This window comes from Petaurus breviceps, unplaced genomic scaffold (assembly GCF_028583685.1).
Source record: "Petaurus breviceps papuanus isolate PSGF00001 unplaced genomic scaffold, PetGlider_PUasm1.0 90925, whole genome shotgun sequence".
Lineage (NCBI taxonomy): Eukaryota > Metazoa > Chordata > Mammalia > Diprotodontia > Petauridae > Petaurus > Petaurus breviceps.
In genome coordinates, this window is record NW_027187380.1 from 528959 (window position 1) to 555073 (window position 26115).

Sequence of the window (26115 nt, forward strand, 5' to 3'; positions counted from 1 at the left end):
TGGGGTTAAGTAACTTGCCCAAGGTCACACAGCTAGTTTTGTGTGTGTATGTGTTAAGTGTCTGAGGCCAGATCCGAACTCAGGTCCTCCTGGATCCAGGGCTGGTGCTCTACTCACTGCACCACCTGGCCACCCCCATAAAAACAAACTCTTAAGTATTTACAAATATATTAATAGAAACTCTTTTTGCAGTGGCAAAGGATTCGACATTGAGGGAATACCCATCAATTGGGAAATGGCTGAACAAGTTATGACATATGAACTAAATAGAATGTTATTGTGCCATAAAAAATTATAAAGGCAGTGTTTTCAGAACAACTTGGGAAAACTTACATGAACTACTGCAAACTGAAGTGAGTGGACCAGGACAACACTGTACCCAGTAAAAGCAATATTGTAAGGATAATCAGCTATGAAAGACTTAGCTACTTCAGTTAAGACAATGATCCAAGACAATTCCAAAGGACCCACTATGAAAAATCTATCCACCTCCAGAGAGAGAACTGATAAACTCTGAGTGCAGATTGAAGCATAAGGTTTTTTTAAAACTTTCTTTATTTTGCTGGGTTGTGTGTGTGTTTTCTTTTGCAATATGGCTAATACAGAAATGTGTTTTTCATGACTTCACATGTATAATAGACATATTTTTTGCTTTCTCAAAGAGTAGAGGAGGGGTGGGAGGGAGAAAGAAAATTTAGAACTCAAAATTTTAAAAAATGAATGTTAAACATTTTTACATGTAATTGGGAAATATTTAATGAAGTAAAATATATTTAAAGAATTAAAAAGTTGCTTCAATGACCCTTTTTTTAATTTCTTTTTTTTCCCTACTGTATCCTCTTCTTTTCAAATACCCCCTTTCCCACCAATGGAAAAAAGAAAAGAAAAACAAAACCCTAGAAATAAATATACATAGTAAACCAAAGCAATTTCCTATGTTAGCTGCCTCCAAAAATTTATGTCTTATTCAGCATCTTGGGTCTATCACCTCTCTGTCAGTTAGTGAGTAGCATGCATGAAGCATTAGTCTTCTGGAATCATGAATGGTCATTGTATTGATAAGTTTTTAAGTCTGTCAAAATTATCTTTATAGTGTTGTTACTATTGTCCAAATATTTCTCATGGTTCTACTCACTTCACTCTGCATCAATTCATACAAGTTTTCATAGGTTTCTCTGAAACCATCCCATTCATCCATCCTTATGGTCCAATAATATTACATTATATTCATATACCATAACTGCTTAGCTGTTTCCCAACAGGTACCACATCAGTTTCCAGTTCTTTGCCACAAAAAAAAGAATAGTTAAATTTTTGTACAGGTAAATACTTTTCTGCTTTCTTTGTTTTCCTTGGGGTATATGCCTTGTATATCTAGGTCAAAGAGTATTCGTGGTTTAGTAACTCTGAGGGCATAATTCCTAATTGTTTTTCAAAATAGCTGCATCAATACACAGTTCTACCAACAATGCATTAGTGTGCCTTCTTTCTCACTGCCCCTCCAACATTTGCCATTTTCCTTTTTTTTTTTTTTTATCATCTTAGACAATATGATGGGTATGATGTGGAACCTCAGAGTTCCTTTAATTTGTCCTTCTTCAATTATTAGCTAGCATTTCTAGCACCATATCAAATAATGGTGGTAATAATGGATGTGTGCATTTTGACCTTGATATTTTTGGAAAGGCCTATATCTATCTATCTATCTATCTATCTATCTATCTATCTGTCTGTCTGTCTGTCTGTCTGTCTGTCTGTCTGTCTGTCTGTCTACAATGTTGACTCTGGGTTTTAGATAGCTACTATTTACTATCTTAAAGAAAATTCCATGTTTCCTTTGATTTTTTTTTTAATGTTAAAAGGAATGGATTTCCCCAATTGATAAATGGTCAAAATCTATGAACAGGCAGTTTTCAAAGGAAGAAATTTAAACTATTTATAGCTATATGAAAAAAAATGCTCAAAATCACTACTGATTAGAAAAATACAAATCAAAATAACTCCTAGGTACCACATAACACCTATCAGATTGGCTAACATGACAAAACAGGAAAATTATAAATTCTGGAGATGATGTGGGAAAATTGGAACACTAATTCATTTGTTGGTAGAGTTGTGAACTGATCCAATCATTCTAGAGTGCAATTTGGAACTATGCCCAAAGGGCTATAAAAATGTGCATACTCTTCTTGGGCTGTATCCCAAAGAGATCATAAAAATGAGAAAAGGATCCACATTTACAAAAATAGTTATAGCAACTCTTATTGTGGTGGCCAAGAATTGGAAATTGAGGGGATGCCCATCAATTTGGGAATGACTGAACAAGTTGTCGTATATGAATGTAATGGCATACTATTGTGCTATAATGAGCAGACAGACTTCAGAAAAACCTGGAAAGACTTATATGAACTGATGCTGAGTGGAGTGAGCAGAATCGGGAGAACATTGTACACAGTGACTGCCACATTGTGCAATGACTGACGTTGATAGACTTAGCTCTTCCCAGCAACGCAAGGACCTAAATCCCAAAAGACTCATGTTGGAAAATGCCATTCACATAATCATATCATATCGTATTTGAATACTGAGTATGATGCTGAATACATGCTTAAGGGATATTGTTTTCCTATTTTTTACAAATAGTTTAATATCAGAATTAATTTTTCTTTGCATGTTAGATAGAATCCACTTGTAAATTCATCTGGGCCTAGATAATTTCTTTTCTTTCATTTATGAAAGATTACTGACTTTGAAAGAGTAAGGAAGAGGACCATGACTGGACCCTTGTCTACCTCCAAGAGAGGTGCTGGGCTAAAATTAAATTTATATACCATATTGCATATATCTATAAGTCTAGGGATACAGTTACATTGTCATTATTCAGGATATGTGCCACTTTACCTGATCATTTTCAAAATGAGAAGAATAGCTTGATATCTCCAGTTTGTCTTCATCCTATCAAATAGTGGTTACATAAAAAAAACTATCACCAAAAAAATGGATACAAAGAAAAACCATTTATCCAAACAAAATCGTGAACAGAAGTTGGGAAAGTTATATAGGGGAGGATAGATTAAATAATACATAATATAAAGGAGCTTTTAAGCTGGAAGCAAAATAAAACACCTCAGATCAACCAAAGAGAGAAGGAACGATCTTGCCAAGGGGAATCTTCTCTCTCTCTAACATGGCAATCACTGAAAGTCAAAGGATATTTGGGAGGACCTATGAGTCTGAAACTCTGAGGTACTCAGTAGCCATTCAAAATTTCAAGCTTGTCTCTCAAAACTGTCTCTCTAAATGCCCTAAAGTATGTACTTCAACAATCTACCTTACACATGTATTCAACATCATGCTTAATATTCTTTTAATCAGACAGGAATTTTGTCTCCCCCCTCATACAAAGAGCAGGACTGTTCCTCTGGAAAAAGTGCCCACCTTGCCTAGATGGGAATTGGTGTTACATAAGAACTTTGATCAATACAATGGCAAATCATGACTTTGGAAGACTAATGTCACCCACTTCTTGGCAAAGAGGTACTTACTAGATTAGAGGTGCAGAATGAGATATACATTTTACAACATGGCCAAGGTGAAGAGCTGTTTTGCCTAACTATACGTTACAAGAGAGGAGTGAGTGTGTGTGTGTGTGTGTGTGTGTGTGTGTGTGTATGTGTGTGTGTGTTTGTATGTATGTGAGAATTTAGGGGATACTGATAGAAATGAAAATAAAGATGCGTCAATAAAACATTTTTTAAAAGCACAGGAAAATATGTTCAGAAGGGGATATACAAACACAAGGTGATTTTTGTTAATATATTTAATGTACACTTTTAAAACACAAACTATAGGGGTGGCTAGTTGGAGCAGTGAATAGAGCACTGGGCTTGGAGTCAGGAGGACCTGAGTTCAAATCAGACCTCAGACACTTAACATTTGCTAGCCATGTGACCTTGGGCAAGTCACTTAACCCCAACTGCACTGCCTTGCCCACGCCAAAAAGCAAAAAAATAAAAATAAAACCCCCCACAAACTATATAACAAAAGTTTATCATTTTAGAGACAACCCTCTTTGATTTTTTCATATTAAATTGTCCAAGTTCATTGATAGTTATTAAATTCATAATAAGATTTTTTTAAGTTATTTATAGTCTGATTTCTTTTTAGTTCTTTCAGTCTTCAGGTACAGTCTTGGGTAAGGGAATGAATGAACTGGATTGATATTGATCTTTGCTGGGTGACATGACTTAGATGGTTGGATCTACTGATCATGCCATGGCAGGACCTCCAGGAAAGACAGAAAAGGAGAAAAGGAAACAATATAGGGGAGAAAAGAAGCAGGGTAGGTGAGAGCTGCTGCTCAGGAGGTCTTTAGAAGACCCACCACAGTCCCTCCTTCAGATACCAATCTGGAGCTGTAATCACCAAAAGAAGAGCTGCACACTCAGCAATTTTGGACTAAAGCTTTTTTCCCTGATTCCTGGGGAGCTTGTAGGGGGAGTGATGTGGTAACAACAACAAAATCTAGCTCCTCCGACCCTGGTAGCTCACCACCCAGTTATTTCTCTATCTTTTGGAATTTGTGGGATATCTCTTTCTAATCTCTCCCTTTGCAGATTTTCTATGAAGCTGGGATCCAGTTTCCAGGAAAAGTTTCCTGGTCATAAAGATAAAAAGTCATTCCTGGTCATAAAGATAAAAAGTCATTCCTGACAGGGGGACAGCCCAAAGAGCAGTTTTTGTTTCTCAGTTACTCATAATGTAGTTTATTACAGATGCTGGGAACCACTCCTCCCCTCAGCCCCCTGGAGACAGTACTTCCTATTTTGCTGATGGGAAAACTATTTATCTAGCCCAGAGATTGAATGGTATACTGGAAAGAGAACTAGATTTAGAGTCAGATGACCTGAGCTCAAAACTCAGCTCAACCATTTACTACCAATGTAAGCTTAAGAGAGTCTCTGAGTAACCCTACCTCTCAGTTTCCACAACTGCAAAAGGAGGGCTGTGAACTACATGACATCTCACTTAAGTTAAGGCACCTTTCATCTCTAAATCTCTGATCCTATGAGAATGATAGGTAGTTGGTTGTAGACAATTACCTGAGTGCCATTTGTACCTTGTTATGATGAACATAAGCCTTCAAGCTTTGGAAGTACAGAGACTGAATTGTCCCGAAAGAAAAGAAAGTCCTTGTGGAGAGAGAACCAGGATAGTCTCTAAGTTCTGCAGATGCTGTTAATTCATTCCTGAAAGTAAGGTGAGGTTCTCCCAGAGATACAGTGGTCACTTGGCCAATGAGATCAACCTCACTTGGAAATTTTGGCAAGGGAGGAAACAATAAATGGAGGCCCTGAAAATTCTACTCAGTGGCCTTTCTTTCTGGGGATCTGTCCAGCTGATTTCAAGGGGATTATATGGTCAGGCCTCAATGTTTTGCCCTTGGGAAGAACCAGTTTAATGAGTGAAGGGGTCCTGCTTACTTCTGGCCTTTGAGTGACATTTTGATGTAGTGGAAAGAATACTGGTTTTACTCCACTCAGGTTCTTAAGTCCAGTCCAGGCTCTGAACCTTTTCTGAGTTCTGGAATATAAATTTATTCTGAGCTAATGTTTTGTGTTTGTTTTGATAGTTCCTTGCATAGAGTAGGAGTTTAGTAAGTGTTTGTTGAATTAAATTTTCTTTTTTCATACATAAAATAGGGAGAATAATACTTGCAATAATACTAACTAATAAGGTTATTGTTCAGAAATAGTTTGTAGTAGGTATGTGGACAGTCTGTCCAGGACTATTTCCTATAACTGAGAATATATGCAAGAATCAAGTTCAATATACTCTTAGCTCAGTTTCCATCCAATAGAGACTCATGTTTATACTTAGTCATTAAAATAATTCAAGTCTTGGGGAGGCTAGGTGGTGCAATGAATAGAGCACCAGCCCTGGAGTCAGGAGGACCTGAGTTCAAATTTGACCTTAGACACTTGACACACTAGCTGTGTGACCTTGGGCAAGTCACTTGACCCCAACTGCCCTCCCAAAAAAAGCAAAAAATAAAAAAGAATTCAAGTCTTGTTGTTGTTCAGTTGTTTCAGTCTGAATCTGTGATGCTATTTGTAGTTTTCTTGGCAAAGATACTGGAGTGGTTTAATATTTCTCTAATTCATTTTACTGATGAGGAAACTGAGGCAAACAGGGTGAAGTGACTTGCCCAGGGTCCCACAGCTAGAAAGTACCTGTCTGAGGCCAGATGTGAATTCAGGAAGATGATCTTTCTGACTCCAGGCCTGGCATTTTTTCTACTTCACTACCTAGCTGCCCTAACTTTAGTCTTATATCTCTATAAAGTAAAAACAGTTTAGTTAAATTAGGAGGAAAAACCATGGTAATCTTGAGAAGTAACAAAGAGTAAAACACAACTGTCACTGTCCCTTCAATCCCCAAATTATCATCTCCAACCTGCGAGCTGAAGTCCAGTGTCCTCCCACTTCTTTGTACCACCAGAAAGGAAGACAGGCAGTTTCACTTTGCCCTGGTAAACCCCATTGTTTCCTAATATTTCATGTGAGGGGGTGACAAATAGCTCAGTCACTCATAGAAGTGACTAGGGAAGCTGGCGTCATTCTTGGTGCACTCTAGGCTTCTCTGGGTGCAAGGCCCCTATTTACTCCACAACCTGGCTTCTCAGACCATGCTTGTCAGAAGAAAGGGAATGAAGATCTCTTGTGTCTAGGCTTGTAGGTCTAACTGTCCAGGTTTGCAATCCCAGCGTTATGCTGGAATCCTCACCCCACAGAGCCAATAATTTGTCAAATCTTGCCATTTCTATCTTCACAACATCTCTCACCTCTAGCCAGTTTCTACAGCTTCCACCTTCAATCAGGACCTTATTACCTCCCACCTAGATTATTGCAAAACCTCCTAATTGGTCTTGAGACTCTCCTCACTCTAGTCCATCCTATGCACGGCTGCCAAAATAATGTTTCTTAAGTGCACATTTGACCATGTGACTCCTCTACTCAACCAACTCCAGTGGCTTCCCTATCATCTCTAGGTTAAATATAAATTCCTCTGTTTAGCTTTCAAAGCCCTTTATAACATGCCCCAAACTGTTTTCAGCTTCATTCAACATTATTCCCCTTTCCTCACTCTGCAATGCAGCCAAACTGTACTTCTCTCATTTCTCCTCATTCACAAAAATCCACATCCCATTTGGGAGATGACATGTTCCTCTTTGAGAAAGAGGGACAAACACAACCTTCCAGTAGTCCGAGCTGCCCGAGCGGAGAGCCAGCCGGTTGTTTAACTCAGTTCTGAGCCTCTCCAAAGGGAGGTAAATTGTGATGGCCTAAATCTGCCTAGTTAACTTGGGGTTTACTTGCTAGATCCCTTTTTCAAAGATGATACCTTAAACCCATTTCACTCTGGCGCTCATGCATCACTTACTGGCTATTTTTTGGGCCCTCCTGGCTGAGAGTGAATGTAAATAGTAACTGTTTCTCTTTTGGCCAGCAACCCTGAAGGTCTTCACCTTAGAGTTTGATTTTTTTTTATTATTATTATTAAAGGGGCCATCCCTTTACTCACCTCTTAAAGAGGCCTATTCTCTGACTGGGCATTACCTAACTCAAAGTGAGAACCTGAAAAGACCTTGGCCTAAAAGGGCCAGGGCCTTCCACTGCATCCTGGGCCTTCTGCAGTCATCCTGATGAATATCTGGCCACTGGACCCAGATGGCTCTGGAGGAGAAAGTGAGGCTGGTGACTTGTACAGCCCTCCCTCACTCAAATCAAAGTCAACTGTAAGTCATGTCATCATCTCCCTGATGTGATTCTCTTCAAGAACAAAGGACAAAGGCAACAACAATATCCCACTATGCCTTTCCACCGACCTTCCCTCATGCCTGGAATGCACTCCCACCCTCCTTATTTTTGCCTCATAGAATCCCTCACTTCCTTTAATACTCAGCTTAAGTAATGCCTTCTTACATGGAGCTGTCTTGATAGCTGCTAGTGCCCTCCCTCCCAAACTACCTGTAATCTTAACGTGTGTGTCTGTATGTGTGTGCATCTATTTTTACATAACTACACATGCACATCTATCTATAGTATGTATATGGATACATTTGTATGTGCATGTCTGTACATACATACATAGACATTCACTTTGTTCTGTGTACATTTGTGTGTACATGCCTGTACATACACACATACATAGACATTCACTTTGTTCTGTGTACGTTTGTGTGTGCATGCCTGTACATACACACATACATACATAGACATTCACTTTGTTCTGTGTACGTTTGTGTGTGCATGTCTGTACATACACACATACATAGACATTCACTTTGTTCTGTATGTGTTTGTGTGTGTGCTTGTTACCTCCCCTATTAGAGTGAGGGCAGGAATGGTTTCATTCTTAACGCTTGTACTTGCAAGTGCTTAATGCTTAATGCATGCCCAGAACCTAGTGCAGTGCCTGGCACTGTGATAAGATGAACATCAAACATAAATACTTACTGTTTGACAGAAATCCCAGCCAGTCACTTCAGCACTTCCCAAATGCAGGAGTTTACTTTTTATCCCACCTTGGTCCTGAGGAGAACGTGGTTTGTGTATACATAGTCATAGCCATGTTAGTTTCTCTATCCTCTGTTCTTTTGCCCTCTTTCTCCATCTCTCACACCACTTCCTTAGCTCAGCTAACTGATCCAGTCACCTGGGGAGCCATGTATCCAAGGAAGAGGGGTTGAAGGCAACTCTACTGGAATTATCTCATTAATGGCAGTTGCTGGAAAATATTATTCAGAAAAACCTGGAATGACCTGTATCTAGAAAACATACTCCTTACCATTTTGAATCTTAAGGCCTTATTCAGTGCTTAGTATGGTGACTTGGACAAGGTTTTATTATGAAATGGTGAAATACTGAGGGCCAAAAAAATTGGAATTCAATATGACTTTGCCACCAACTCAGTCAGGTTCTTTATCTGCTAAACAAGGAAATGAGATAGTATTTGTAAAATGATTAGCCCAGTGCCTGGCACAAAGTAGGCATTTGATAAATGCTTATTCCTTGCCCCACCCCCATCCTACTCCCCAACCAGAGACAGGGGACTAAAAGAGAGGATGTCTTCAAGTTCCAAAAATTCTCAGAGATCAACATAGAGCTTGGGTTGGGTATACCAATGAGCTATGCATGCCTATAGATCTCTCTCTTCTATGAAGTGTCCCCTGGGCATCACACCCACTCTCTCTGCCCACTGGATTTGGCTATTATTCCATGTTCTAGAAAGTTCTAAGGTGGGTAGAGAGAATTAGAGGAGGGAGGATAGTTTGCCAGCTTGGGGGAGAAGGCTCACCTTTTAGTTCTTTGAGGGAAGCAGGATGCTACCATGTTCATGAAAAGGTTGATGGCTCAGATGTCTCTATTCTATGGCTGAGTAGTTCTTTCCATTCTGGCATTCTAAACCCTTGTTAGTCTCTGGCATTTACAAGAAGGAAAAAAAAAACTGATGGGGAGGGGAGGGGGAATAACATTAAGCAAACCTACAGACCTAGTTTCCAATGAAATTTCTCTGAGTCTGTGATCCTTCTGGGGCTTAGGGCCGGAGATTGGATGAGCACTAGGGGGATCTTGTGTCCTGGTAAGGAGTCATCCTTTTTAACTTCACAAGAGAAGCCCTAACCTAAAGGGGGATTGAATGGTGGGAGCTGATGGCTTACAGTGGAGAGAGCTTCAGTCTGATTTAGTATGTGGGGAGGGGTAGGGCAGCGAATATATATATGATAGAGAATATATGTTGTGTATGACTGAGGGAGTAATAGCTTCTTTCATAGTTAGACCCTCTTCCAAGTTCATAGTTTTTGTAGGGGGAAAGGTTGGCACACAGTCAATTCTCTACTCTGACCCTAAATCAACAAACCCTTCTCTGTCCTGGGCTGGGTTGGAAATAGTTTCTATTTGCCCTGAAGCGACTGCTACTCCTCTGCCAGTCGGGAATAAACAGAAGGGGAGCAGAGCAGTTCTGGGAAGCCAGTCTGTGGTGAACCATCTGGGCTGCAATGCAAATGAAGCCTGAAACTCTGCCTGGAGCCAGCGTCAGTGCCTCTGGAAAGAGAGAGAACCCAGCCAACGGGAGTTAGGGATAGACCAGCTAGTTCCATGGAAAGGGAGGTGTGAGATGGGACTTAGAAATGGGATCACATGTTACCCAGGGAGTCCTCAGAAATGTGAAGCTTTTGGGGGGAAGGGATTAGAGAACATGGGACCCCTGCTCCTTTCTACTCTACTCCAATGAATGGTTGCAGGAATTGGTCAGTTGCTGGCCATGTAGCTGGCATTTGAGTGTTGTGTGTAACTGAGCCTCCACAGTATGCTAAGCAGGATTCAAGAGATGGAAGAGGATTACCCTCTTCAGGGGTGGGGTCATAGAAAAGCATTGGCCTGGGAGTCAAAAGACCTAGAATCAAGTTCAGATTCTGGAAATAGTTGAAGATAGCTGTCATGTAGCTCTTAATCTTTCTCTCCTCTGAGCTAAGTAACACCGATTCCTTTAACTAGTCTTTGGATGGACTAGTCTCCAGTCTTTTTACTATCCTCTGATTGCATTTTGGTTGATTGCCCCTTTTAAAATGCTGTGATATTCTAGATGATGGGAGGATCATAGATCTAGACCAGAGGGGGTCTTAGAAAGGCATCCAGTCTAATTTTTTCATTCTACAGATAAGGAAACTGAGGCCCAGAAAAGTTCTGTGACTTGCCCAAGATTACAAAGTAAGAGGCAAAGGGCAGATTTGAACTTAGGTCCTATAAATAAGCAGCTTGGTAGCTCAGTGACTAGAACATTGGGACTGGGGTCAGGAAGTCCAAATCCAGCCTCAGACACTTACTAGCTATGTGACCCTGGGCAAGTCACTTCACCTTGTTTGCCTCAGTTTCCTCATTTGCAAAATGAGCTGGAGAAGGAAATGACAACCCATTCCAGTATCTTTTGCCAAGAAAACACAAAATGGAGTGACAAAGAATCAGACACAACTGAAAAGACCGAACAACCACCTATAAACCCACATACAATGCTTTTTCTAGTGCAGGGCTATGATACTTTTGTTAAAGCAGCCTCTGATCATTGCCATATTACAATGCTTACTCATATAGAGCTTGCAGTCCCCTAAAAAACTCTAGGTCTCTTTCACATGAACTAGCCATATCTCCTCATCCTGTATTTGTGGGTAAGACTTTCCATGTATTGTTCTTCCTTAATTCAGTGCAGTCTTACACAAGAGTTTAAAACTCGACTATGCAAATACTGGAGGAGGAAGATTCTGATTCTGTCATTTAGTATTACCTATTCATTCCAGTTTCATGCCATGCAGAAATTTGATAGAGACATCATCTCTATGTCTTCATTGAAATAAAAAAAATTCTAAAAATGTTGGTTTGAAACATTTGCATAAAGAAATACATATTAGTATATACCTGCCTCTGGATGTACGATTAACTCAGCAAATTTTCAGGTTAAAATGTTATTGTTGATCCTTCCTTTTCCTGTCTACCCTCTGATGTGTATGTACACACTAGGAGTCATGGGGTAGTTGTAGTGTTCTAAGGAAAATTGAGGCGACATTGAAACTGTGATGAATGCCTCCTGACCTCCAGAAGAGCATGATTTTGAGGTCTGGGGCTTGTGGAAATGTCTCCTTTCCTGTCTTCACCCACATCTCTACCGTAATGAAAGAGGAAGCTCCCCAAAGTAGATGGGAAGGTTTTCCCCACACTTCCCACCCTTGCTCCCTCTAACACATTCTATAGCCACACTGGTTCTAGTTTGGGGGGATTCTTTCCGGGCTGCCACATTAGGGATTTTCCTGCCTTTCTTGTGCTAGAGGGTTCCTCTGATAGGAGGAAGTTGGCCCCAGACATTTTGATATGCCCATGTCTATTGTGTTTCCAGCTAAGGAAAGCTATCATAGGATGAACCACACCTTCTATCTGTGGCTAAATTCCCAGTATAGTGTCATTGGTTCAGACCTGCTACTCTAAGATTAGGATTATCAATTGCAGTAGAGTTTGATAGGGCATTATAAAATAAAAAGGGGGCAGCTAGGCACCACACAGTGGCTAGTGTGCTGGACTGAAGTCAGGAAGATAATCTTCCTGAGTTCAAATCTGGCCTCAGATACTTACTAGATGTGTGATCCTATGCAAGTCACTTGACCCTGAACAAGCCACTTAACCCTGTTTGCCTCAGTTTCCTCATCTATAAAATGAACTGGAATTGTTGGTGGAGTTGTGAATTGATCCAACCATTCTGGAAAGAAACTTGAAACTATGCCCAAAGGGCAATCAAACTGTGCATACACTTTGATCCAGCAATACCACTACTTGGTCTATATCCCAAAGAGATCATAAAAAGGGAAAAGGTCCCACATATATGAAAGTATTTATAGTAGCTCTTTTTGTAGTGGCAAAGGATGGGAAATTGAGGGGATGCCCACTAACTGTGGAACAGCTGAAGAAGCTGTGTTACATGAATGTAATGGCATACTATTGTGCATAAGAAATGATGAGCAGGCAGGTTTCAGAAAAACCTTGAAAGGCATACGTGAACTGACGCTGAGTGAAGTGAGCAGAACCAAGAGAACATTGTACAATGATCAGTTAGGACAGACTTAGCATTTCTCAGCAATACAATGATCCAAGAGAGTTCCAAGAGACTCATGATGGCAAATGCTATCCACATTCAGAGAAAAAACTATAAAGTTTGAATGCAGATTGAAGTAAACTATTTTCACTTTTTTGGTTTTTTTCTTTCTTGTGTTTTTTTTTTTACTTTTGTTCTAATTCTTCATGACCAATGTGGAAATATGTTTAACATGATTGTACATGTAACCTATATGAGATTATTTGCTATTTGGAGGAGGGGAGAAGGGAAAGAGGAAGGGAGAAAAATTTGGAACTCAAAAGCTATTTTTACATGTAATTGGAAAAAATAAAATACTATTAAGTGGAGGGGAGAGGGGGGAAACCTGCTGGACAACAAAAAATAAAATAAAATAAGATAAAATGATCTGGAGAAGGAAATGGCAAACTACTCTAGTATCTTTGCCAAGAAAACTCCAAATAGGGTCACAAAGTTAGATATGACTGTAAAATAACTGAATAGGACATTAGAGGTTATCTAGGCCAGTCTCATTATTTGGTCAAGTGATTTGCCCAAGTGCCTGTGTTACTGATAGCATGAAGGGATTAAAGTCATAGGCATTTGGTTTGTGTGTTCATAACAGAGTTCACATCTCTGATAAAAGACAACAACTTAGATCTAAGACCTTAAAATCACTTTTTCAAACTACCTCAGCAATGATGACAGTTTTAAGATCTGTTTAAGATAATATTTTCATATATATACATGTATACATACATACACACATAAACCTACACACATATATATTTATATAAAATAAGTAAATAGTTTGACCTTAATGAGCACTTTATAAATAGTCTTTAATGTTTTCCTTGTATTTTTTCTGGCTCTTTTATATTGAATTTTCCAATGAGTGCTGGTCTTTTTGTTACAAATACCTGAATGTCTCAGTTTGTCAAATTATCAATTTTTTTTCCCAACAGGATTATACTTAACTTTCCTAGGCAAATTATTCTTGGATGCAACTCCAGCTTTTTTGCCCTTTGAAATACAATGGTCTAAGATCTATGATCTTTTAGAATGGAAGCTGCTAGACCTTGTGAAATCCTGACTGTATTTCCACAGTATTTAAATCGTTTTTTTTTTCTTGTTGCTTACAATATTTTCTCCTTAATCTGGGAGTTTTGAAACTTGAGTATCACATTCCTGTAACACTATCTGCATCCAGAATTGATAAATAGAAATATGTGTGGAATAATTTTACACACATACACACACACACACACACATATATATATATATATATATATATATATATATATTTTTTTTTTTTTAAAGAAATCGGGGTTAAGTAACTTGCTCAAGGTTACACGGCCAGTTATTTCTGGGTGTGGTTCTGAGTATCTGAGCCTGGATTTGATCCAGGTCATCTGGACACTGGAGACGGTGCTCTTACTCACTGAGCCACCTGGCTGCCCCTAAGCAATTGGAGTGAAGTAAATTGCTCAAGGTTACACAGCCAGGTGTTTCTGGGTGGGTGCTAAGTGTCTGAGCCCAGGATTCGATCTCCAGGTCATCCTGACACTGGAGATGATGCTCTTACTCGCTATGCTACCTGGCCGCCCCTCACACACACATATATTAATGTATAATACACATGTGTATTATAATATGTAATGTTTATTACATATGTAATACATACATATTTGTGTCTAATAGTAGCTATCTACCATAAGATAGATAGGTATCTAGGGTGGCTGGGGAGGAAAGAAAAGAAGAAAAAGAAATTTACATGGTAACTGTTGTATATTTGGAGGGAATAGCAAGCTGTACACAATAGATTTGCAGTTTCATGTGCAATCATCTTTTTTATTGTACTGTGTTATGGAAATGCTTATTTTATTCCCTAAACTGAAAATAAAATAATTTTTAAAAATCCTTTTTGCTCCAGTATGTGGTTAAGTTTATTTTTTCTGTTCTTTACCACTTGTCTTTAATGCTTTTATTATTTTTCCTCTGCTAACTTTTTTTTTCTTTTCCTAAGATTTTAAAAATATTTTAATTGTAATGGTGGTAATCAGGGGAGGTCCCCAATTTTCTAAACTGATTGGAGCTTGGCATGCAACCTGGTTGTTTTGTTTTGTACTTGTTGTTGTTTTTGCTCTGGCACAGTGTTGAAGGATTTGAACTCTGGAATGATATAACAATCCTATACTGGATCGAGGACCTTGGAGAGCCTACAATCTGTTTCTTCATGTGTTGTATACAGAAGATTTGGAATTCTATTAGTGAAGAAAAGGAAACATGGAGACTAGCCTGAAGTTCTTTTTGCTGGGGCCTTTTTAAAAAACATAGTGCCTATTATAGGAGCTGAATTCTAACTGTGGGAATATGGTGGGAAATGAGTCTGGTCTTGGCTCCTGGGAGGAGTTCTTTGGGTGAGGGGGCTTTCAGGAATAAGGATAAACAAGGAGTCAAGATCAATAAATATTAAGAGACAGCGTGACATTTCATTTGCTACCTCTACTTTCCTGGACTTCATGCTCTCTAGAAACTCATCGTTCTATACAATGAGATTAATTCAGAAACTTGTACCTCCTCGGATTATTTCCCATCTAGTTGCATGAGTTCATCATGCCACCTACCAAGTAACTTCCCCCACCCGCTTTCAGCTTCTTTTTATGTGTTGTCTCCTCCATCCGACTGTGAGCTCCTTGAGGGCAGGTAGTGTCTTTTACTTTTCTTTGTATTCCTAGAACTTAGTACAGTACCTGGTCCATAGTAGGTGCTTAATAAATTTTTATTGATTCTGATTCTTACTTTAACTCTGAGAGACTACTTTAAAAGACCAGGTCTGACTCAAGCCAGTCCACTAACTCAGGTTTGAGAATGGAATGGAATGGGGAGCAGCTAGGTGACAGTGGATAGAGCCCAGGCCCTGGAGTCAGGAGGACCTGAGTTCAAATTTGACCTCAGACACTTACTAGCTGTGTTATCTTGGGCAAGTCACTTAACCTTGATTGCCTTAAGAAAAACAAAAAAGAATGGAATTGAATGAAATGATATTCTCATAAAATATCTAACAATTAACAAAAGGAAGTTTTTTTACCCAGAGCAGGGAAAAGACATTCAGCAAGAGCATACATAGCATTGCCATTTGGGGATAGCCTCCCTGTCTCTGAGTTATTCATTATAGTCCTTGATCAGAAGTATAAGAGAGAATTCGGGCCATTGTTCATGACCTGACTTTTACAGTTTTAGGGTACCAAGAAGCTACATCAGGGCTTACCCTTCATGAGGCAAGGGGAGATAGCTCCCATTACATTTCACCTTTGGGTGGCAAGGTTATAAAGGTCTTTTAGGAGACCTTCCACCACTTAAATGGTTTAAAGGCTGTTGTACAACGCTTCTTCTGGGATTTGAGAAGCCTGACTGTAAAGATCCAGGAAAAGATAAACTAAAACAGAAAGAAAGGAAACAAAACAGAGACAAGCAATGTAACAACCTCATGAAGGAGAGATAGAATACTGAGGAGGATGAAGGCCTGAAATCCTAGGCTTTAACTCCTCCCTTAAGGGGGATCAAGTCTAGATCTTAGTGATCTGGTCCATATGATGAATAATGCCAAATCTGTGTAGTATACCAAAGGTATCCAGATATAAAAAAAGGTGATAATGAGCAGGGGCTGCAACGAGAATGTCAGGGCTACAATGCAAGTAATAACACTTCTTGCACCATCAATGACACTCATCAGGATCAAGGCCTTCTACTGTAAAGTAGCTGAGAGATCATTACCCTCCTGAATGCAGTCTTGTATGCATAGAACACATTCACATATATCCATAGTTTTCTGAGTGCCCTAAGACAGTTTACTGTCTAATTCCACTGGAGGAATGGATCAAATCTCATGATCAATAGCCACAGAAAGAAGAAATATAAGCAGCTGATAAACATTTATTAAGCATCTCCTATGTTCCAAGAATAGTGCTAAAAGGCAGAAGAGTCCTCAAAGAGCTCATAGCCTCCCTGTAGAAGATGAGATTTTGTTTGGGACTTACAGGAAGTCAAGGGAAGCCAGTAAGTGGAAATGAGGAGGGAGAGCAATCCAGGCAGGGGAATCAGGGGAAATGCCTGGAATCTGCAGTGTCTTGTTTATGCAACAGTAAGGAGGTCATGGTGGCTGAATGGAGGATAGATTGGAGTGGGGAGAGACTTAAGGCAGACAGACTTACCAGCAGACTATTGGGATAGTCTAGGCATGAGGGCCTGAGCTAGAGTGGTGGCAAGGGTCAGAGGAGAGAAAGAGGTTTATTCAAAAGATGTTACATTACAGAGTTACAATCAACAAGTCTCAGCAACACTTTGGATATGGTGGTGTGAGAAATGGTGAGGAGTTGAGAATGACATCACCATTTTCAGCCTGAAGGACTAGGAGGTTAATTTTGCCCTTTACAGTAATGGGGAAGTTCATGAGGGGTGAGGGTGGGGGAGAGAATTTAGGGGAAAAGATAAGGAATTCAGTTTTTATCATATTGACTTTAAGATATCTGCTGGACATTCAGTTTGAAAAGTAGTTGGAGATACACGTTTGGAGGTCTGCAGAGCAGTTAGGTCAGGATAGGTAGATTTAAGAATCCTTGACATAGATCCTGAGGTCAGAGTTGGGAGAGCTGGTTCAGATTTGAAAGAATTCACTTAGACCTTCTCTTTAGCCAATGGGAGCTTTATTGACACAAAAGCATGTGGGCCTGAGATTTAGCAAGCAGCTAAACAAAGGAATTGATGTAGGACAAAGACCAGACATATAGATAGAAAGCTATACAGCCTGTAGGATGATGATGTAATTTTTTAGGGTTTCTAAAGGGGGTTGGAGATTTAGGGACAAGATAAGTCTGGCAAGATGAGAGCACAGGATGAGGATGATGAATGACACAAGATAAGGGAGACAAGGTAATTTTTATGATCCAGGATGGGGGGAGACAAGGAATTTTATGGTCCAGGATAAGGGGAAGTTTTGTGGTATTTCAAGATTTAGGGCACCAGGGAATGAGCAACTCAACCCTTAGAGCACCTCTATACTTTAGGGTGTCTTTAGAGGATAAACGGGGGAACAGGCAACTCAACTTTTAGGGTACCTTTTTATCCACATCATAGAGAAGGTAATTTAATCCATGAGAATGGATGAAATCACTAAGTGAAGTAGTAATAGAGCGAGAAGAGAAGAAGGTCAAGGACAGAAACCTAAGGGACACATAGGGTTAGATATGCATGATAATACAGCAAAGGAGACTGAGAAACAGTCTGATAGGCAGGAGGAGAACCAGGAAAGAGTAGTGTCTGGAAAACCTATAGAGAAGGAATATTAAGGAGAAGAGGGTTTTCAACAGTGTCAAAGGCTGTAGAAAGGTGGAAGAGAATGAAGACTGAGAAAAGGCCATGGGATCTGGCAATAAATAGCATTAGTAATTTTAGAGAGAGTAGTTTTGGTGGAATGGTAAGGTCAGAAACTGGACTGTAAAGAGTTGAGAAGAGAGAGAGAAGAAAAAGTGGAAGTACCTACTATAGACAGCCTTTTCTTTTTTTTTTTTGTTAGTTAATTTATTTATTTTTAGTTTTCAACATTCATTTCCACAAAATTTTGAGTTACAGTTTTTTCTCCCCATCTTTCCCCTATCCCCACCCCAAAATAGCAAGCCTACTGAATACCCCTTCCCTCAATCTTGTTCTCTCTCTTATATCCTTCCCCATCACCTCCCCCCCCCCTCCCACCCCAGCTTTCTAGTAGGGAAAGATGGATTTCTATACCTCAGTGCCTGTATATCTTATTTCCCAGTTGCATGTAAAAAACAAATTATATAGACAGTCTTTTCAAGGACTTTAGCCATGAAGGACAGAAGAGATATAGGAAGATAGCAGGGATGGAAAGATCAAGGAAGGGTGGGGGAGACTTGGGCCTGCTGGCCATAAAGGAGCCAGTAGACAGCTAGAGGAAGAAAATAAGTAGAAGGGTAGGGAGGACAGAATGGGGAGACTGTTGGAAGAATGGGATAGCTTGCATAAGTAAAGGGGATAATCCACATCCAGAGAAAGAACTATGGAGTCGGAAGGCAGAGCGAAGCAGACTATTTTCTTTTTTGTTTTGTTTTGTTTTATTCTTTCTCATGGTTTCTCCCATTTTGTTATAATTCTTCTATGCAACATGACTACTGTGAAAATGAGTTTAATAAGAATGTATGTGTAGAGCCTGTAGCAGATTGCTTGCTGTCTTGGGGAGGGAGGGAGACAAAATTGAAAACTTATGGAACTGAATGTTGAAAACTAAAAATAAATAAACTAAAAAATTTTTAAAGTACAAAAATATAAGGAAAGGGGCTACCTTTGGTCAAAGGAGGAAGGGCGTGTTTTCACTTGAGACAAATTTAAAGGAAGAGAGTAGCAGAAGGCATATGAGTGACATGAGATGGACTAAGAAGAGAGAAAAGGGAGCTCATGGTGTATGGTCTAGATTTTTTCTATAAAATATGAAGCAAGGTTTTCAGCTGAGAGGGTAGGAAGAATGAGAGCCATGGGAGCTCTGAGGAGAGATGGAAAGGTTTAGAAGAGCTATTGCAGAGAGAGGGATAGTGAGTTGATAAGGGAGGTATAGCAGGATTGCCTAGTAGTAGTGCAGGCTCAGGTAAGGTGGTATAACATAAATTTGTAGTATACCCAGTGTAGTAGCAAGCACCCTAGCATACCCAGGGTGGCTGCCAACACAGGTTCTTAGATCTGCTTTTCTAAAAGAAAGCAACTCAAAATGTGTTAACAATCTTGCTTAATCAAACATATATCATTTACCTAGTTCAGGGGAAAAAGGTCAGCATCCTGAACTTCAGAGAATACAAACAAGTTACAAGCAGAAGTTACAAGCAGACAGAGAAACAGATCAGCAGACAGGCTTCCAGCTGTCTGATCATTACATCCATACCTAGTCAGTTGCCAGAGAGGGAAGCACCAACATCTGGGTTTTCAAAGCTGGGGGGGGGGTTCAACAGCTGCCCAGAGTCTCATATGGTCAAATCACATAACTCTTCTCAAAGTGAGCCCCAAAGCAAAACCTCACATCAGGGTATATATAGCCTCCTCCTGGCTCAGAGAATGTCACAACCCTCTTGACCCACTTCCCAATCACAAAATAACAAGGTGTGGGAATTCCTGAAAAACAAGCCTCCTGCCACAGGCTCCATGTGACCACATTCAGCCTACTGGGGGGTAGAGGATATTTTCAAATCAGGAAAGGTTCTCAGAGTCACTTAAGCCTTAAGGCCAAGGGACAGGGAAGATCTTCAGATTCCCATCCCCATAACACCCAGTCAGAATGGATGTGTGAGTTTCTTTACCTTTGTTGTATGTATGTATGTAGGAGTAAAGGCAGTGGAAGGTGGGAGGATCTAAAGCTTAGGCAGGATACAATCAACAATATGATAAGGGGCATAAGAACTCAAAAGAAGAGGAGAGTATAGAGTTGAACTAGTTCACTAAGTTATCAAAATGGGAAAAAGCAGAGAAAACAGAAAAATGGCTAATGTAAGAGACTGGGGAGGAAACTGAAGGGTGGAAAAACTGAAGATTGTGGATAAAGAACAGGATTTGGTAAAGGAAGGTAGAGGGAGAAAAAGCCTATAAATTATGGTAAGATAAGGGGATTTTGGAATTCTCAAACATAGAGGTGGTATATTTGTGGGTAATGACAAGATTAAAATTAAGATCATCTTTATATGGGGCGGCTAGATGGTGCAGTGAATAGAGCACCAGCCCTGGAGTCAGGAGGACCTGAGTTCAAATCCGGCCTTAGACACTTGATGCACCTACTAGCTGTGTGACTTTGGGCAAGTCACTTAACCCCAATTGCCCTCCAAAAAGCCAAAAAAAATAAAGATCATCTTTATGTGTCACTGAGGTGGCTGAGGTTGTAGGAAGTGAGTAGACTGAAGAGCCACAAGTTTGGTGGACAAATAAAGTTAAAAAAAAATAAAATAAAATAAGTTTGGTCAGTCAATAAAAATTTAAGCACCCACTAGGTGTCAGTCACTGTGTTAAGCCCTGGGGATACAAAGAGACAGTCCTTTCCCTCAAAGAGGTTGCAATATAATGGGGAAACAACATGCAAACAATTATATACAAAATTGCTATATATAGGATAAATAGGAAATAATTAAGAGGCAGAAGGCACTAGAATTAAGAGGGATTGTGAAAGGCTTCCTGTATCAGGTGGAATTTTGGTTGATTGATTGGTTGTTGTCCTTTGTGCTCAAAGAGAACCAAAATGGCATTACTGTGTTGGGATCAAGGTACAGTCTGTACAACTGTGGCTGATCAGATCACTAAGAGCTCAGGTCAGGCACAAATAGTCCATCTGAACCTCTGGAATAGAGATGTCTAAATCTGTGTATCTCGTTTTTCTTTTGAGCTACTAGAATTCTGCTTTGTTCCTAGAGCACAGTGCCTTCTTTGATACAGGCATACCATCCTGGGCAGTCCTATGCCAGTGCTTCCCTTGACTCATAATCAATTCCAAAGTTCTTCAGAGAGACCTTGAGAGTATCCTTGTATTGCTTCTCCTGACCTCCAAGTGAGCACTTGTTTTGTATGAATTCTCCATAAAATAGTCTTTTAGACAAACCTACATTTGGCATTCAGACAACATGGCCAGCCCATCGAAGCTGTACTCTCCATAGCAGAGTTTAAATGCTTGGCAGTTCAGCTTGAGAAAGGACCTCAGTGTCCAGTACCTTATCTTGACAGGTGATCTTTAGAATCTTCTTAAGATAATTCAAATGGAAATGATTCAGTTTCCTGGCCTGGTGCTCGTATACTTATTGTCCAGGTTTCATAGGCATACAACAATGAGGTCAGCACAAAGACTCTGTAGACGTTCAGTTTGATAGGTAGTTGAATACCTTTTCTCTCCCACACTTTGCTTCAGAGCCTCCCAAACACTGAGCTAGATCTGGCAATGCAGGCATCAACCTCATCATCTATGTTTACAAGCCTGGAAAGTATACTGCAAAGGTAAGTGAACTTATCCACAGCATTCAAAATTTCTTCATTTGCTGTAAACAGTGGTTTCATGTATGGATGATGCAGGGCTGGCTGCTGTAGAACCTCTATTTTCTTGGTGTTAATTGTTAGGCTAAAAGTAGCACAAGCAGCAGAGAAATGACCTATACTTTGTTGTCACAGCCTCAGAGGTTGCATTGAGTGCACAATTATCTGTGAACAAAAAGTCACACATCAACTCTCCTTCCACTTCAGGTTCGTAGCCTTTTCAAGCTAAATAACTTACTGTCAGTATTGTAGCCCATCTTGATTCTGTTTTCGTCCAGGTTGAAGGTGTTTGATAGTATAGCTGAAAAACATAGGAGCAAACACACAGCCCTGCTTCATTTCACTGGTGACTGGAAAAGCATGAGAGCATCCTCCATTATCCAGAACCTGTGCAAGCATCCTGTGATGAACTTCGCTAGGTAACCAAATTTTGCCATGATCTTCCACAAGTCCTCTGGACTCATAGTATCAAAGGCCTCAATCAGACTATATCAGCTTTCTCCCACTTCAGTGAAGCTATTCTAATCTATTACTGCTGACTATGGACAAATGTAAATGACCAGGTCTGACTCAAGCACATGTGATAACTCACATTTGAAATTGGAATGAAGTGAGACACTTATAGGATATCTGACAGTTAACAAATGGTTTACTTAGCCAAGCAGGGAAAGGATATTCAGGAAGGACTGATTCATTTGGGTATAGCTTCTCTGCCTCTAAGTAACCCATGATGGTCCTGGGGAAGAAGTGATGACTCATGCTCTGGCTTTTGAATTTATGGAAACAACAGCCCAACTCTTTAGTCCCCTGATCCAATTAAATCCCTAGTAAGGTTCTAATACCTTTTAAGGAAAAATTAGCCTCACTTGTATGGGTTAGGATTTCAAGATATGGCTCCTACTATATTTACATTTGGAGTCAGAACACCTGGGTTTGAATCCCAATTCTGCCACTTACTATTTCTGTGACCCTGGGCAAGTTAATTCCTCTCTATGTCTTAGTTTCTTCTGTAAAATGCAGAAATTAGATTAAATGATTTCCAAGTCCCTATAAATCTTAAGGTCTCTGAAGGATGAAAGAGTTTCAGATGACTGAGCTAAGCTCAGCTGAACATAACTGAGGATGAGAAAAAAAGGTCAACGCTGACGTGAGAGACCAGGTAAGCAGGGTTCAAGCCAAAGTCAGCTTTAATGCTGCTTATAAATAAGACCAGACAACCTCCTCAGACCCATTCCCAGGCTAAATCAATCCCCAGGAAACCAAGCCACTACACAGAATGTCCAAGGACTTAGGGCACTATTATCTCCTGCCTGCTACAGGCACAAGTGCAAAGAAATGATCCATACTTTGTTACATCTCATCCTCAGAGGCTGCACTGAGTGCACAATTATGTGTGAAGAAAAAGTCACACACCAATCCTCCTTCCACTTTAGGCTTGTAGCCTTTTCAAGTTAAATAGTTGACTATCACTGTAGTAGCTGATCTTCATTCTGTTTTTGTCCAGGTTGAAGGTGTCTGACAACATAGCTAAGAAGTGTGGGAGCAAGTACACAGCCCTGCTTCATTTCATTGGTGACTGAGAAAGCATGAGAGCATCAGGGTATTAGCCATTATATAATACCATGAAATAGTCCTAGATTCTGGGCATACTGTGATGTGAGTCAGGGAAAGCAGCCTTAACTCAAACAAAATTAGAAGAGATGCTCATCTCTAGAAGGCTGGAAACAAGTAGATGGATTCCTTCTAGTCCTTGGACTCCATTATTTGAATTGTCTTGGAAAGACAGCTTAAAAATCTGATAAGTAAAGAGAGATAAGTGTCTTTCCTGATGTTATTGTTCTGGTTTTGTCTTTAAAGGGTGAATCACAGACATTGTGGCAGGGATCATTTGGCTCAGGATTTGCTAGTGCTTCCTGAATCAAACAGCAACCACTGGCATATGGGGCAGTGGCCACTGTTCCCTGATGTTAGTAGTCCTTCTAATGAAAGCTTTTCCCTTTCCAGTTTCAAAAATGCATATCTTTATCAGTCACATTGACCCTTTCTCCTAAAACCTCCCATTTAGGAAATATAGAGGAGGGATTAATGAGAAGGGGCTGAATGAAAGATTTGAGGTCATGGATAGAACATGTGGACATTCAAAGCTGGCCAAGGCCCCATAAATTTGATTTAGAATATGTCTCAGAGAGCTGACATCAGTGAATGAGGGGATGCCCCCCTTTCTGATTCATGTCATCAAAAACTTGCATCAGCAAGGCCATTGAGGGCAAGGACTTATGTGGTCCTAGAAGGGGATGGATCTCGTTTCTTGTGGTTACACATACTTATTTGTTTAACTTATTATGTTCTGAATTATTTCTCTTATTTAATATCATTTTTATGCCTAGAAAGCACCCAAGGGCAGGGGTAATATCTATTTGATTCACTTGGCACTTCAGAACATAACAACAGGCAAATAAACACTTTGAAACTTAAGAAGAGGAAGCTAATTTAAAATTGAGAGGTGAAAACATGCCTGCTATTAGACCTAGCTACCTAAATTATCTCCAACCTAATCACTTTGATTATCAGACCCATGAAGTTGTCAGATTGGATGAGATGACTGTACTGAACACCCCCATATAATGGTCAGCTTTCTTACCTTTACACTATTCTCTAAGAAGAAACTCATCTTTATATAGCACTTTTGCTTTTTTTTTTTTGAGGGGCAATTGGGGTTAAGTGACTTGCCCAAAATCACACAGCTAGTTTTTGTGTTAAGTGTCTGAGGCTGGATTTGAACTCAGATCCTCCTGACTCCAGGGCCAGTGCTCTATTCACTGCGCCACCTAGCTGCCCCTCTATATAGCACTTTAAAAGTTTATAAATTGTTTTCTTCACAGTTCTGTAGGCAATGTATTATTATCCCCATTTTACAAATGAGGAAAATGGGGCAGAGAGAATTGACTTACTCTGGGGTCACTTATCCAATAAGTTTTGGAGCTGAATCTTGAATCAAGGTCTTCTGATTCCAAGTCCAGGGCTCTTTACATTATCTAACATTTCTTTCTGACTCCCAGAATAAAATGCCTGATATCTCCCTGCTGAAATTCTTCCTATCCTTCAAAAACCAGCCAAAATGCCATCTCTTCCATGAAACCTTTCCCAATCTTCCCAGCCGGCATTGATCTTGCTCTTATCTGAAACCAACTCCTATTGTTTGACTTTTCTTATGTATTAATCGTATTCTAACTTCCAGCATAGATATTTGGCTGCATATTTTAATTTCTTAAATAAATTCTGAGCTTCCACAGGGCAGAGGGCATATTTTTATTTATCTTTCTATCTCCTGCAGGGTTTAGCATATTGTCGTACACATAGAAGGTGTTTAATAAATGCTTGTTGAATGAATGAATTGGACATTAAGGCTTTTTCCAATTCATTACTCTGATGTGTAATGGCAAATAAGTATGAGATCACCTAGCATTTCTGTAATAATTTATTTAAAGTCTCCCTGCTTACTAAAGTGTGTTTACATTATTTTAGCCTAATAGTCGCATGTGGAAGACAAGGTATTATTATCTTCTCCCAAAAGCCTTCCTTTATAGAGGGCTCAGAAATTTCCAATTAATTTCATTTCCTATCAGCTGCTTTGCTTGGTTTTGACTCCATGAATATCCTGCCCTGCTCCCCCTCCCCCAAACTTTTCAGTTTCCTTTTGTGTATTGTCTTCCTCCTTTATATTGTAAGCCCCTAAAGTCAGAGACTGTCTTTTTCTCCTTTGTATCCCATTGCCCATAGTTGGGGCCTAATAAATGTTTATTGATTGATGATCCCCATTTTACAGATTAGAATCCAGCTTTTCTGCCTTCCAGACCAGCAGATCACCATATATGTGTATGTAAATGATGTTTATATATATATATACATATTTTATATAATACATTTTAAAATATATGTATATATAAAATTTAGCTAAGCAAAACTCACTTGAGTTGCTTATTGTCATCCAACAGTTAAGCTTCAGAGAGAGCTAGTTGTTTTGAATTCAGGTGACAAGTTAGAGATGTCTGTACTTTTAGTTCCTTGGGCCAATCAAATCTTTTTACACACACACACACACACACACACACACACACACACACACACACTTTTGTTTTTTCTCAAATTACACATTAAAACAGTTTTTAAAACTTTTTGTTTCATTTCACTTTTGTTTGCACTATAATGTCATATTTACTCTCGTGCCATAAGCTTTTGTTTCTTCAGTTTCTTCTGGGATATCTTTTTCTTTTGAGAAACCTTCTCTTCTGGTTTAGGAACAATTTGTTCCTTTTAAGTAAGTTTCATCTCAATATGGCAAGGAGAACTGATGTATGGGTTGATTGGACCATGAGCCCTGTAAGT

At 39.6% G+C, this 26115-nt stretch overlaps 1 long non-coding RNA gene across 1 annotated transcript in view; it reads left to right on the forward strand.

Annotated features, from left to right (window-relative positions):
• LOC138152357 (uncharacterized) overlaps positions 1-26115 on the forward strand; it is a 34510-nt gene that overhangs the window by 4877 nt on the left and 3518 nt on the right. Inside the window, exons 2-3 of the long non-coding RNA XR_011166081.1 lie at positions 21608-21693; positions 22008-22148. This is a non-coding gene — a long non-coding RNA (uncharacterized lncRNA). The remainder of the gene's footprint in view (positions 1-21607; positions 21694-22007; positions 22149-26115) is intronic.